Genomic DNA, 16416 nt, shown 5'->3' on the forward strand with positions numbered 1-16416 from the left:
AAGAGTAAAAAACAGCCAGGTGTGAAAGTGGCAGGAGGCAAATTCCAGCAGAGACATAAATGATACCTCGTGTGGGTATAGGTAAAGCGAAGTGACCAGCATTGGCCAGCCTGTCTGGGGGCTCAGCTTGGCAGGAGCGGGAACTGGCTTGTGCAGAAAGGCAAGTCTGTCCTGGGCTGGAGCATGGGACAGGTCATTTAAAAGTTTAGGTGTCTAGTAAGTAACTCACCCAGAACTCTTCACGGCTTCTATATCGTTCCACTGGCAGGAGGGGCAGGCACCCTTTGTTTATATTTGTCAAATGCCCATGGCTGGCGAGTCAGGCACAGAGGGTCACATGGATCACTGGATGTCTGCCACTCCATGTGCCCCTTGCAGAATATGATAAAAGAGAAAACCAGAGTGTTTCTAATAATTCTCAGTCCTTTATACTAAACAAAGTTATGAGGCTCTGCTGGGAAAACCAGAGTTGGGAATGGTGGTCACGGGGCTGCAGGAATGGCCAGCTTCATAAGACTATCTGGCTCAGATCCCTCCCTAATGGGGGAGGGGGCGGCAGGGACTCATACACTTCCCTTGGGATGGACAGCAGCAGTAAAATTACTTTCCTGATCCAAATGTGAGAAGGAAAGGCTCTCACCTGCCTTCCCCTGGCTTAACCTCATGAGTTATGAACCCCACAGAGGAGCGTCCAAATGCATGTCTGGTTCTCACTTACTGGCACATGTTGCCTGCCAGGCCCTGGGCTCTACATACAGGATTTTACATGCATCATTACCCTCTGTCTTCACAACGAACCTATGGCTGGGCCTAATTATTTCCCCTAATTCCCCGAAGAGCCAAATGAGGCTCAGACAGGTGAAATCATTGTCCTCATTTTCTTAGCCAGTTAGTGACAGACATGGGCTGCAACCCAGGTGTGACTGGCTCTGAAATGCATGGTAATGACTGCTGTGGTCTCTTCAAACATTTGAAAGAGCTGACATGGAAAGTGTGTTGATCTGGGGAGGGCCCCATCCTCAGGCTGGGTGCACAGCTGACCCTGACCAAGGATTGGTCATTGTGCTCTAGACAGAGGTCTCACCTGCACAAGGGATCTTCTTTTTCTCTTTATCAACAATTCTGATTCTGGCTTTAATGATTTGTCAACTACTACAATGATTTGTTGTTCTCCAGATCCCTCTGCAGTATTGAACTGTCAAGATTCACCTGAAATTAAGTCAGAGAGCCCTGAAAACCTTGTAGGAGGCCAAAGACCCAGAGCCAAAAGCTCCTCCACGTGGTCTTTCAGAGCAACCAGTATGCATTGCTCCCTATAGCTAAAATAGCTCCTATAGTACCCTCATGCCTCCTTGCGTGTGTCCTAGGAGACTGCTCACCAGCTGAGGACAGGGTCTGTGTTCCTGCAGATTCTGGAATCACTGCCTTCTATCCTTCCAGTGGACTTGATGTCAGAGAAAGAATGCTGGACACAAAGTTAGAAAAGCTGGCTCCAAGTCTAGACTCTGTCAATCTTCAGCTAAATCCCTGGGCAAATTCTCAAGCAGTAAGAATCACCACATCGATGCGGATTCTCTCTGGCCCATGCTATCAGGCCTGATAACTACCTTGTGCAATAAGAATGAGCATTGTCTTCATTTTTACTAATATAGGAACAGAAGCCTAGCCCATGTCTTGCCAGGTCATACAGTTAAGAGGCCTGAACCTCCAGAGTGAGCACCTACAACATTGCCAACAATACAGCCATCTGAGTTCCAGGTTCGATCTGCTGCCAACATGACCTCCTTAACACTGTGTCTTCATCTGCATGGTAAAGACGCTGAAATAAAGCATCTGCATGGCATCTTGTATGGCCAACATTTGCCAATACTAGGACAGAGGGTCTCTGCACCAGGAGCTTTCATCTCTGGGCTGTGACATCATAAATCCTAATCTCTGCTCTTCAATCCTGATAGGCAAGTCAGGTTGGGCTCCTTCCCAAGGACCGATTTCTATTCTTTCAGCTTCTACTTTTTCAGTTGGATCTCATTTAATTGTTGTCATTTCATGCATTCACCTTGAGACCCTGGGGCACTCTCTGCACCTTAAACACATCAGGCATAAAGCACACAAAGATAAATTCAATTGCAGGCTTTCCACATGGTGAAAAGCCAGCCACTTCTAATAGAACCCTGATGTTCTGTCTAAATCCCTCTCAAGAGCACCCCTTGGGCAAGGAGAAACCCCAACACAACAGTTTAACCATCTCAGGAGCTAGAATAGAAGGATAGAAGGGAAAAAAATAGAAAGAGAAAGGGGGCAGAGGAGAAAAAAATAAATGTGGTATATTCTTTTTCTTCCTTATTCATTATCCTGCTCTGTTAACTTCAAATAATTTTGAGGCCATTTCACCATAAATGTTGTACAAATTCTACTACGTGTCTTGGCTAAAAAAAAATTATTTCAGAATATCTGAAAAGCCACAGATTGATAATGATAGGATGAATTTTTCTTTGTTTTTCTTGGTTTTCATGTTTTCTGAAAGTCTAAATTTCATTGAATTTAAGGGGATATTGGTCAGAGAACATAAAATTGAAGGATCTGTAAAGAAATGAACTCAACTTCTATTTTCCTCCAAGTGAAGCAGGAATGCAAACACATCAAGATGGACTTAATTCCCAGGGTTACTGAAAACTCCTCGTCTGACCTCAATCAACCTATCTGTGGCACTCACATGCGCCTATTTTCCACCAGAACCACCAATTAAAAAGACAGTCCATCTGACCCCGAACCACAAACCCGTACCAGTATCCTGACATCTGATGGTCTCTGTATTTGTTATCTCTCACTATGCAACAAATGGCTCTGAAACTTAGGGAGTGAAAAAAGCAAGTATTTATTATTTCACAGTTTCCATGGATCAGCAATCTGGCATGGCATAGCTGGGTCCCAGGCTCAGGGTCTTTCATGACACTGTAATTTAGGTATTAGCTGAAGCTGTAGTTATCTTAAGATTCAACTGAGGGAGGATGACTTTCAAGCTCACTCAGGTGGCTGTTGGCCAAAGACATCAGTTCCTTGCCTCGTGGGCTTCTCTCCATAAAGGCAGCTCACAACACAGGAGTTTGTTTCCCCAGAGCAAGGAATTCAAGAGAAAATGAGGGATGGAGAGCAAAGTGAGAGTCATAGTCACTTTAAAACTTAATCTCAGAAGTGACATCCCATCACTTTTCTGTATTCTATTTGCAAGAAGAGAGTCTTTAGGTCCAACCTACACTCAAGAGGAAGGAATTTCACAAAGAGGTGGGGATCATTGGGAACTATATGGAAATCTCTTTAGCTTCCCAGCAATAGAACATACACAACAGTAACACTGTTACCGTTTCTGTTACTCCCATCGATAGGAGTGTGCAGGATTAGTTCCAATGCACACCAATTATCCCAGTATAATTATTCATAACTACCCCTTTTACTCTCAAAAGTTCCTCATCTTGATGATAAAATGTATGACCATTCTATCGGGAAGACTTCATTAAAATGTTCTCATAAGACAGGATCTGAACTTCCCTTTCTAATGGAAGGCTCCTGTGCTTGCTCTCCCAACCAGCAGTCCCTGTCCTGTGTCACCCAAAGCTCCACAGAGCACCAATCATCTGCCTTTCTTGGTCTTAACCACACCAGCTTTCCACTACTTGATAATTTTCTTACTTTGAAAAATGATGAAATCATTATATGTACCAATATAATTGTATGGGATTATGTGGAGTGCAGATTTTAGATTTAGAGTTGTTTATAAATATCTGTGAATATATTTAGCATATTATGAGACCATGGCACTATTAATCATTCATCATGTTTACTTACCAAAAACAATATATTGATGATATCATGAAAAACTTTCTGAAAATCTTTTTGCATGTAAGAGGAGTATGCTATTATTGCACTTTTTGCATTTGCTATCTGAATGTTTCTTAAGCAGAGTGGTGGAGAAATTAGCAATTAAAAGGGAAGGGAAGGTGCTCTTAATGGAAAAAATGCTTCTGTTATCTGAATCCGTATTACTATTAGTTGAGTCTCTTTTTTGAGGAACTGCCTATCCATTTTTTCATAAACATTTCCTAAGGACAAAAGTATTTCTGAACATATGGGCCATGTCTCTGTTTTGGATGTAAAAACTTCTGGCATTTCGCTGACTTCATTTCATTCTGAGTCACTCTCTCATTTGCTATAAACATCAGGGTATTTTGATCAATTAGGAATAACTGAGATACTTTGAGCATAACATTGCTATCACTCTGTCTTTCCTAAATGGGTAACCGATTGCCCAATGTGCTATCTTCCTCATTATTTTTAAATTTATATTTTCTGTTTATTTATTGTTCCTGAAACAGATGGTCCAAGTAGAGTTTTGTTAAACTCCAAATAAAATGCTGCCTAGTCCAGTGCTCACAGATTAAACAAAGACTGCTGGTTCTGTGTTGCCTTCGTAACTTGGTCATTATTCTCAACTTTTAGAGAAAAATTACGATCCTTATGTGGGTAATCCCCGTAAGAGTTCCATGACTTCAGGTAACAAATAATCTTTCAAGATCTTGTTCACTATACCCAGGTCTGCTGTGCTCTGGAATTGTGCGACTCAATGGTCTTACAGGTCGGTGCTCAGTCACACACACACACACACACACACACACATACACACGCATTCATTCTTTCATTTGAAAAAAAGAAAGTTGTCAAAGACTGAAGGTACAGCAATGCAGAATAAAGCAATGATGAAGACAAGCCAAACCTTTGTTCTCATGAAACTTAAATTCTAGTGAAACTTAAATTCTAGCAGACAAACAGGTAAACAAGTAAATGACAATTTTAAGTCTCACAAAGCTGTAAAAATAAAAACACAACAATTTGAAAGAATGAAAGGTATGAGGGGATAAAGACTACTTTAAGATTGAGAAGGATTTTCTGAGAAGGTGACTTTTAAGAATGAAACTCATATGCTATGAGAGAACAAGCAATGAAAACACTGGGGGAAAACAATATTCCAGGCAGAGCAAACAGTAAACGCTAAAGCCTAAAGTGGTCATGAATTTAGCCCATTCCATGCACAGAAAAACACTCCTTGAGTTAGAAGGTGCTTTTAGCATAATGGGGAAACAAGAAATGAAATGGAATGTTGCTCTTGATCCCAAGACCTCAAGACAGGTCTTCCAAAATGATGGGTGGCCAGTTGGAATCTTACGTTCCAAACCAGCATCTCACCATTCTTCTCAGGTTTTCATTTCCGCCACCTTATTCTGACTAAGTAGCTTCTTGCATCAAAGCCAACTGGCCTCCAGTCTGTCTGTCTAGTCCAGTCCACATCCTCCTGTACATAGAACTGTGAGAAGCACTGGAAGTAAGGAAAGTGAAGGGCATCCGTTCACAATGGAGAAAAGCCCTTGCCTTCTATAGACCCAAATATCAGCAAAATTCCCGATTTTTCAAATTCCTTTAATCTGCCACTGCCTGACTTTCATAAATTAATTTATGGAATTTCATTAATTAAGCAAGGTTATCTAAGCAGGGTTTTTCAACCTTGGCACTATTAACATTTTAGACCTGATGATTCTTTGGTGTGAGGGCTGTGCTGGCATTGAGGGATGTTTACTGGCGTTCCTGACCTTCACCCACTAGAGGACATTAAGGTCTACCCAACTTATGATAATCAAAAATGTCTGCATGAATTGTCCAAAGTCCCCTGGGGGACACAGTCCACCATGAAGGTTCCAGGCTAAATCATAGGGACTTTCTCTGAAACCACATGCCCCTGGAGGGAAGTGGCCCCTGGCCCTCTTACCCGGAGGATAAGTGATGGAGTTTCATAAATTAAACTATTGTCTTCATCTTGAAATTCAATTTGATTTCCTATCTTTCTTTTTTTTAAGATTTTATTTATTCATGAAAGACACACACACACAGAGGGAGAGGCAGAGACATAGGCAGAGGCAGAAGCAGGCTCCATGCAGAGAGCCTGATGTGGGACTTGATGTGGGACTCAATCCCAGGATTCCAGGATCACACTCTGGGCCGAAGGGAGGCACTCAACCGCTGAGCCACCCAGGCGTACCTTCTTTTTCTTTACATTCTACTGATGTTAACTTTGAATAATTCACATACTCTAAATCTTAGTTTCTTTATCTGAAAAGTAAGTTTGAAACTATTGTCTTCATGGGTATCTTATGGTGATTAAATAAGAAAATGGAAAGTACCTGACACATAATAATTTGTCAGTACAGTCAAGCCCTGGTTTTTATCAACCAAAAGGTGCATCACAACTGAATGTCTATCAGAACCAAAAGCCCCCTCTCTGAGTCCTATGGCTTCTCTCTAGGTTTCCTCTAGGACTAGAGTTTTCTACAATATTCTCAGATGCCCAAAACTAGAAGGTCTCTTCTCTCTAGAAATGTTTTGAAAGTGAGGACCCAGGTGGGGGTAGGAGAGACAAAGGGGGGAGGGCAGTGAGAAATCCAGTGGATTCTTCTTCTTTATCTGCCTCCTGACACAGGCTAGGGGAAATGGGCCCCATGAGACAAAATTAGAAGGCTTATTCTACACAGGGAACTGAAGAAAACTGTTAATTTTCTAAAGTAATTTCACCAGCAGAGAAAAGTTTTAAGGGTTTGTTGTTGGTGTTACTGTTTAATGAAAATGATCTGATTTTGTTGACATCCAAACAAGCTATTCAGAGTTTAGCAAAGATAGATCAAAAGAGATGATGAGGGGCACCTGGGTGGCCCAGTCAGTCAAGTTCCCAACTCTTGATTTTAGCTTAGGTCATGATCTCAGGGTCTTGAGATTGAGCCCCGCATGGGGCTCCATGCTGGACATGGAGCCTACCTGGGATTCTCTCTGTCCCTCTCCCTCAACCCTTTTCCCTCTCCTCTATGAAAGAAAAAGAGAGAGAGAGAGATGATGATGATGATGATGATGAGTGGGGCTGCAGTCAAGACTTCCTCTGGAAACAAGCGTCTCCCTTCCAGAAACCTGCCATTTCATTTTACCTTCTGCCTTGGCTCTGACCACAATGAAGAGGTTACAGTTCATCTGTGAAGCCCATAATGGCAGACAATCATCTTTACAAGTCATTTTGTTCTGACAAATTTGCCAATATTTGGAGAAATCTCTTGGGAATGGAAGAATGGCCAAGCTTTTCTACATACTTTTACAAACTTCCCTTCTCCAAAAAGGCAGATCCTCTAAAAGACTCATGGAACTCATTCATCAGGCCCTTCTGCAGCCTCTTGACTGCTGTTGGGACATTGTCCCTGAAAATGTCACCTGGTTGAGAACATCATTCTTTCTTATGGTGATCTCATATCACTCTTCGAATCAAGGAAGCCTCCCACAACTACTGGAATAGCCATTAGAAGTAATAAAGACCAATAAAGACTTTCTGAAAGATTTCAGAAGGATCCAAACAAGGCTTTCATATTTTTTTTTTATGGCTTTCATATTTTTGGCACTTACTTAATGTAACCAAGTGGCAGACTCAAAGCTTGGGCACCAGCTTCCTGCATTGGATTTCCTTTATCAAAGTCCAGAATGTTCTGCTGCTCCATTTGGCAAACTATATGCTGGCCCTTGTGTGGGGGATGATTCTCTGACCACAAACTACAAGAATACCTACCCTATGGTTATAGATTCCCCTTGAGCTGAACGACATGCTGTTGTGTAGGTGTGGCTGCACTTCAACAAGTGCTTTTCCTAGTTGTTACTATTAACTCTTCTTTTTTAAAGAGTAGGACTGATATGTAGGCTAATTAAAATGGGACCCAGTACACAACTTCTCTGCTTTGCCCCATATAGGATGGAGACCATTATCAAGAGTATTACTGATATATATATGTAAATATATATATATATTCTGATATATTTATTCTGCATACCATAGAACGAATTGAAATAGAAGATGAGTAGAAAAATTCAATCAAATCTCACGTTTTTGTTAGTCATTTTGTTAGTATTACACACAGAGAAAAAACTGTTTATTCAACATTTTTTGAGTATTTCTCATGTCCTTGGTAGTGTCCTCGACACCATGGAATAAATAGTGATTCCCTGACCTCATAGAACACTCTGGTTGACCATAATTTACTATCTGATTTTCCCCTCCCAACATCCTACAAGGGTAAGGTTTTATTATCCCCACTTTATAGAGAGGAAAACTGAGGTGTAGAGAGATTAAATGTCTCCCTAAAGGTGACCGAATAGAAAGTGTAGGAATTCTGATTCGAATCTTACTATATCAGGACACGACGCCCTTTCTAGAACACTACCTTCCTAGGCCATCTCCTCTTCTACTCAACCTCAAATACTGGAAGCTCCATGCTTTTGAACTTTAGAAAAAATTTAAATTTGAGAGAAATTCTATGGGAAATTGATCAGCTCTCTTATCTGCCAAATCTGAAATATTTGGAGACAATACTTTCTAGACCTTTAACTTTTCATGGTATCTCTATTCCAGTGTTTTACCCTGGAATCTACACACACACACACACACACACACACACACACATGCTCAGAGGCAATAAAAATATATATATAACAAATGAGGAATAAAAAGTTCACTTTCTTCCATATATTTTCTCAGTTCAGATTTCTGTCAGAGGAACAAGTCATTTATATTTTATATGTGAGTATCTATGGTTGTGTATCGGTGACTGCATAAGATGAGTATTGTTTGATATATTAAAAAAATATTCAGTTCCTGGGTTTAGATAGCTAGAGGTCAATGCTATCTGAAGCATTTGATTCCAGAGTTTCAAAGACCATATAGTGAGAGTTTGGGGCAGCAAGAAATTTACCCAAAATGGTACCCAAACCTACCTGGCCTGTGAGGACACAAGAATTGGAGCAAGTAAGAGACTGTAGCAAAGGGTACACATGTGTGACCTGGTGCCTGCTTGTCAGTTTAACCAAGATCATCCCCTTGTTTTATTTAAGCTCTTCATCCTTTTGTTTTATTTAAGCCAGGAGCCCTATCTTCCAATCAAGTCAAACTGGACTATATAGAGCTGATTTGGGCTCAGTAGAGGCCCAAGCCTTGTGCTCACTGGAGGAACCTGAGGCTTTGGGAGCCCTGTGAGATCTTTGAGGCTCTTTGTAACAAAATTTGAAAGCCACAAGCCATCTTTAGTCTTACAAATGCAACATTCCACGCTGACACCAGCACTAAAGAAAAAAATGTCAATAATGATATTGTTAACCATGAGGCAAAGTATTCTGAAGAAAGGAGTAGCCTGTAAGAAAACAAATGATGAATAAAGAAGGAAGGAGAGGTGTTGGGTGGAAGGGGGAGGGAGAAAGAGGGAGAGAGAGAGAGAAAGAGAGAGAGAGAGCGTGCCAAACGTGTGCTGGCCTAAATTGTCTTTTTTCGTAACTAGAATAAACCTTGATCTTACATTTTAAAATTTGCTTTTAACGGATAATGACTTGAGCACAAATTATAGGAAGTCAAAAAATATGAAGGATTATAGGGATACAATATGTTAAGTGTAATTTTCAAAGGTCCTTTTTTGTGAGGAATTACAGTAAATTTCTCTGAATACAAAATGACTTTGAAGTAACTCGTGCCCGTCTGCTCTGTACCGCCGGGGGCAAAGCTGTGATCACGCTGGCAGTGAGGGGGCCTGAGGAGCGCACTCTTCTCTATGTGTCTTCCACCTATTCATAGAAAATTCTACCTCCAAAATACTCCACCAAGTTGCAAAAACTAATAAAGGGAGTCATTATGCACCATGAAAAGTCATGCTGTTATACAGCCCGGGAATCTTTTACTGTATAAATGAAACATGTTTTAGACCTTTTCTTTCTTTCAAACTCTTTTCCTACTTTTCCTGTAAGAGCTCAGAATAAAATATCTCTATTTCTGAACGACGGTAAAGAGAAATGTTTATTCCTCTGTTTCCAACAGACCCCACAACCCAGATTTGGAGGGTTAACCCAAAAGGTCAAATGTTTTATATAATTATCAGATCGTATGTTCCTAGATCGGGCTCAGAAGAGATGTTTCTGCATGTTCTACAGGCTGTAGGAGAGACAGATGAGTAAGTCAGACAGAAGATGTCTAAATTCCACCCCAGGAAGCCCAGGCCCTACTCCGCACCCTGTGCCTTCGGCGAATGCTGCCTGAGTCTGCGCTGTGCGTGCAGCCCCACACTCACCACAAAGGGTCAAAGATGAGCCCAGCAAAACCCCTCACCTCAAGTGGCCACAGCAGCATCCTCATGGGTATTGCCGCCTCCAGCTCTGCTTCCTCTCAGCCTCCTCTCTTTTGTGACCACAGTGATTGTTCCAAATGCAACTGACCATGTCACACCCCTTCTCCTAAAGGCAATCCCTTCCTCCTTAGCTTGGCATCGGAGCTCCTTTATAATGTGGACCTCTCCCGTCTCTCCTCCCTTGCACCTTGAAGACCCTTACCCCTACACCCTGGGCATATATAAGTACTCCTGCCTTCGCCTGAAATGCTTTTGTACCCTCTTCACCTAACTAATCCATTCTTGCCCTTCAGGGCTTTCCCAAGGGGTCACCTCCCCATCAGAATCTTTCCTGACTACATTGTTTCTTCTCTCCACTCATGTGGGTCTAGGTGAGGAGGTGATTTTGACATTACTCGTTGTACCTGATACATACTTCTACAAATGATTTATCTCATTATATTATAGTTGGAATTTTGTTTTGTTATGTTTTTTTGTGTGTTTTTTTTTTTAAGATTTTATTTATTTATTCATAGAGATGCAGAGAGATAGAGAGAGAGGCAGAGACACAGGCAGAGGGAGAAGCAGGCTCCATGCAGAGAGCCCGACGTGGGACTTGATCCCGGGACTCCAGGATCATGCCCTGGGCTGCACGTGGCGCTAAACCACTGCGCCACCGGGGCTGCCCTGTTTTGTTATGTTTTAATGAATAAATTTTACTTTTTTCAAGCAGTATCAGGTTTATAAAAAAGTTGAGCAGAAAGCACAAAAGGTCCTCGTGCACCGTATCACCCACCCAGCACCACATTTCCCTACGATTAGCATCCTGCATTTACGTTTACTCCACGTAGCTCATTTCTTTTTTAGCCCTGAATAACAGCCCACAGTCTGGATGGACCAGTTTGTCTATCCATCCACCTAATGAAGGATGCCTCGGTTGCTTCCAATTTTTGGCAATTAGGAATAAAGCTGCTGTAAACGTTTGTGTGCTGGCTTTTGTGTAGACATAGTTTTGAACTCACTTGAGTAAATTCCAAGAAATGCAATTGCTGGGTTGTGCGATAAGAACATGTTTAGCTTTTGTCAAACTGCCTTTGAAAGTGGCCACACCATTTCATTACCTTCAGCAGTGAGGGAGTATCCCGGCTGTCCCACGTTCTCACCAGCGTTTGGTGTTATCAGTGTTTTGGATTTTTGTCCATTCTAATAGATGTGTAGCAGTATCTCATTGTTGTTTTAATTTGCAATTTCCTACAGACATATGATCATTGGGCACTTTTTCATATCCTTGTTTGTGATTTGTATATCTTCTCGAGTGAGGTGTCTTTTCAGATCTTTTGCCCATTTTTTTAATTGGGTTTGGGTTTTTTTTTCCTTATTGTTGAATTTAAAGAGTTCTTTGCATATTTTGGATATGGGTCCTTTATTAGAGAGGAATTCTGCAAATATTTTCTCCCATTCGGTGGCTTGTCTTTTCAGTCTCTTAGTTTCATTATATTTTAACCTGTCTCAAGCACCAGAATGAACACTTCTAGCTTTGTCTCATCTTGGTAAATCTCTTCTCCCTCAAATTCTGGCATGTCAGTACCAACTCCAAATACCATCAACACAACCTGTTGACAATGTACTTCATTGTTTACCACTGTAGGAAAGGACATCCTCCCCATCACCAGGGCTTTGGTAGCATCTCAGAAGGGAAAGAGCAAGGTTGGACTCTGGGAATTTGAAGAGTCATTTAAGGTGACTCTTCCAATATAGGTGGTTTGATTAAGAGTGAATAAATATAAGGGTACCTGGGTGGCTCAATCAATTGAGCATCTGACTCTTGATCTCAGCTCAGGTCATGACCTCAAGTTTGTGAGATTGAACCTCCTGTTTGGCTCCACACTGGGCATGGAACATGCTTAAGATTTTCTGTCTCCTTTTCCCCCGCCTCTCCTGCTCTCTCTCTCTCTCTCTCAACCTCTCTCTCTCTCAAAAAAAAAAAAAAAAAAAAAAAAAAAGAGTGGATAAATATTATGATGCAGTAGTTTAAGATTGTTGGAAGCAACAAGACAATGGTTTTGAAGTGGGAGGTAAACTGTCAGTTGATGCTTTCTATTGAAGAGTTGATGGGTTCTCCTGGAAGTCCCTGAAATGAACAATAAAGTTATTTGCCTGGGTTAGGCATTTCCAGGAATAGCAACGTTGTGCTAATGAAGATAATGTAATGGCAAAGTCCCATTTATGCAGACTGTGTGCTATGTACTGGTAGTTGGTTCTAGCCAGTAGTTAGTGTATATGGTGTATTTGATGTATTTGGTGTGTTTGATGAGGAACATAGGCAGGTAGACAGATGACCGTTAAGTGAATCTCAGTGGACCACCTCTAATGGGCCCAGTTCAGTGGCACTGATAACCTTCTCATCTTCCAAGACAGAAAATTCTGTCCAACAAGAACATTTCAAAAATATTCATGGGACAATTGTTCATTTGCCCCAGGACTTTTTATCCTTAGGTAACTGTGTTTGCTTTCTACTCTTTTAAATGGCAACTCTAAAAGGCATCTATAAATTCCTATTCGTGACTTTATTAAAACCACAGACCTCAGCTTTTAACATCTTGCTGTACATTCATTCATTCCCAGGACTACTCTCCTGTGTAAAGTGTCTGAGGATGTAGAGGTGCTAAGCTAAACCTGAAGCCTCTCCATATTATATTACAATCACAGGATTCTCCTCTAATCTTTTGATGTAGAAGGGAGATGATCTCAAGCAAAGGTCTTCCATATTACTTTCCTTTACACAGTTTGAATTTTCTGATGTTTACAGAACCATAAGTTATGACTAAGGTTTTCCCACATTCCGTAAATAGAGTTTTTTTGTTTGTTTGTTTTAATAATGATTCTTCTGATACTTGGTATGAGAGGTGCCTGTATTTAGGGGTCTCCCCTGTTGTGCCAGAGCTGGGGCTTCTGATGCTGACCTCCATGCCCTGGCCCCCATCTATCTCCCTGGCCTCACTGTCTGCTATCCCCAACCTGTGTCACTTAGCTCCAGCAAACGCTAATATCTTCTCTGTCACTTAGCATTCAGCCTCATTCCCATCTCAGGACCCTTGCACATGCTGCCTTTTTCTTATCCTTTAATTCTCCCTCAGGCAACCTTCTTTGACTGCCCTGAAGAAAGCAACCACCGTTCATCTCATCCTAGCCACTCTCTAGCTCCACAGCTCTTCTCAATATCTAAAAGAAGTAAGTCACTGAGATTAAAGGTACAGCATAGGGAATACAGTCAATGGTATCATAATAGTGATGTATGGTGACAAATGGGAGCTACACCTGTGAGCTGTACAGAGTGGTGAAACCACCATGCCATACACCTGAAACTAATGTAACATTGTGTGTCAGGTAAACTTCAATAAAATAAAATAAAATAAAATTATACTGCATCATTTATTCATGTATGAATTTATTGTATGTCTTCTCCCATTAGAAAGTGAAAGTTCTCCTAAGGGCAGATACATCCTCTTGCTCACACCTGTATCCCTAATCCTTGACAATGCCTGACATGGAGATGAACTCACTATTTGTTTGATGATTGAATACAGAAGTTCAAATTAAAGGATCTTGTCTTGTATTCTTCACATTTATTGTTTCTCTCTTGCTAGATTCTTTTAATGATCCATGAAGACTATGCTGTAGCACAAAGCTTTATGTACTTCTTTTTATACACTGCATCTTCCCATTATGAATGCTCTGATGCAAAACAAGATATAATCTCTGCCTGATGTCTTTCTCATTGACATTAGACATTTAGTATGTGCTGCAGTATCAATCACTGGCATTGAAGACTTCCCCGACCTCAGGCCTCCTCTAGGCTGTCTCTCCTATGTGTTTCTAGGACATTCTAAGTTTTTTTCTATTGGATTCTTTACCACATTAATATAATTGTATGTCTCCCCAAATGTCTGAAGATTCCTTGAGGCCAGAGACTCCTTGCCTTTTTTTCCTATCATTAGCACTCACCAGTGCTTTCTACATGATAGAAGTTCAGCAAATGTTTGTCAAATTAGTCAGAAAAAGCTTTCTTCATGATTTATTTTCTGATGACTTTAAAGATAAGAGCTTTACATGAAGGTTCCCCACATATACCCAAATACATTTATTTTCTTTCTACTTAAAGTCCAAGATGTTCAGTACAGGATGCACACAGCTAATGATGGTCTCCCCAAGAAATTGGTTAAGTGAACATTATGGAGCTGGACACTTTGGTTTATACCTAGCCTCTGTTCAGTCAGGAAATGGAATGTAAATGGAATAGTTAAGAAATTTCAGTTCTAGGGGCACCTGGGTGGTTCAGTGGTTGAGCATCTGCCTTTGGCTCAGGTCATGATCCCAGGTCCTGGGATCGAATCCTTCATCAGGCTCCCTGCAGAGAGTCTGCTTCTCCCTCTGCCTATGTCTCTGCCTCTCTCTGTGTCTCTCATGAATAAATAAATATAATCTTTAAAAAAAAAAAAAAAGAAATTTCAGTTCTATTAAAATCTAAACCAGGGAATTATATCCCTAACTCTCCACATTGCCTCCATTTCTGCTCCCAACCAAGCAGCAAGAACAAGCAGCACAAGGTCTAAACCCATCAGCCACTTAGAACATATTAGTTGGTGAGAATGATAATTCTGAAAGCAATCTATACTTATTCTAGCTGAAAAGCTTCTGAGGTACGGTGTGTCACTTTCCAACCTCATGCATACTGCATAAGAAAAGGCCATTCACAGCTGGGAGGGGATGGTTAGCAAGAGGGCCCCTTTAGATTCTAAGAGATTTTATCTATTCTTATAGTTTGTCAAAGCTAGGCTGGTACCGTTTGGCGCTTAGCATTTCATGTCAGAGATTTAATACTTAAATTAAAAATGATTTCTGGTTTATTTCTCTTGTTCCAGAGAAAAGAGTAAGACTAAGAGAATCATTTACATGCTTACCCACGTCATGGTAACACAAGATTAGAGAGAAAAACAAAACAGGGCATTAGCAGGGAGCTTGATTCCTTGTTCACAAGACACCCCAATGTGGTCTTTTTCAAGAAGACAACACCTGAATCAAGGACCAACATGTCTGATATGGCAATCAACCAACTGTTTAAAGAAATTTGTCAAAAGCTTACTGCAGGTCATCCATGTGTTCATTTTTAAATGTATTCAATAAATGCACTAGGTGCCAACTACATCTCAGTCACTTTATTTCTCAAATCCCCATGAAGTGCAAATGATTCTTCACATTTTGCAAGTGATGAATTTGAGGTTCACTCATCACAGGAAAAAACAAAATTTGTAACTATATGAAGTAATGGACGTTAAGTAAACTTACTATGGTGATCATTTCACAATATATACATGTATGGAAGCATTATGCTGCACACCTGAAACTAACACAATGTTATATGTCAATTACATCTCAATAAAACTGGAAAAAAACAATTGAGGCTCAAAGCACGTTAAGACTTTCAAAATTGCACAGCTCTGTTCTATCTTAAAACCTATCTCTATGAAAACAGAAGATAGGAAGATAGAAGCCTTCCAAGGGCAAAGGGAAAGCCAGTACTGAAAGTATTAAATATTACGAAGATTGAGTATGTCAGAGCTAGGAAAAGGGAACCAAAAGGAGAATATTTAGGGAAATTCTTTGCAAAGAATAAAAACAAATTGAAGTGTCTCTTACGGGTGAAATATGCCTCCAAGTCTAGGAAGTGCTCTTCATGGATAAAAATAGACACTCATGAGGAGAATGTTATGAGGGACATGAGTAGGTACATCTGAAGCACAATGACTCCTACCCCAGCCTGAAGAGAGGAGGTGGAAGGAGGAAGGATGAGAGAGAGGGAGGAAAAAGAAGTAAGGGAGACAGGACACCATATGCAATAAATGCAACTAAGGGAGTGTCTTCTATTTTATTAAGCAGCTTAAAATGCAGGTGTAGAAAGAAATTGAGAGATTGTCCCACCTTCCAACAAATCCATATTTACATTCTCTTCGACAAACTGAGAGCCTCATTGTGTGCCTTCATAACCACCACAGCAGCCATTTCAAGAACCTTCCTTGGGGAAGTGGTTTCCTCAACTTGAAACCTTCCAGACTTAAAATGAATCCTCAAGTTGTCTCCTCATGATCTATTTTAAAAAAATATATTTCTAAATGAATGCTGTGTGCAACTTCTACTATTT

General features: G+C 40.7%; 1 long non-coding RNA gene across 1 annotated transcript in view; it reads right to left on the reverse strand.

The window, feature by feature from the left end:
* Positions 1–232: 232 nt before the first annotated feature.
* LOC144296460 (uncharacterized) overlaps positions 233–16416 on the reverse strand; it is a 38926-nt gene continuing 22742 nt past the window's right edge. The window contains exon 4 of the long non-coding RNA XR_013363577.1: positions 233–371. This is a non-coding gene — a long non-coding RNA (uncharacterized LOC144296460). The remainder of the gene's footprint in view (positions 372–16416) is intronic.

This window comes from Canis aureus, chromosome 24, assembly GCF_053574225.1.
Source record: "Canis aureus isolate CA01 chromosome 24, VMU_Caureus_v.1.0, whole genome shotgun sequence".
Classification (NCBI taxonomy): Eukaryota; Metazoa; Chordata; class Mammalia; order Carnivora; family Canidae; genus Canis; species Canis aureus.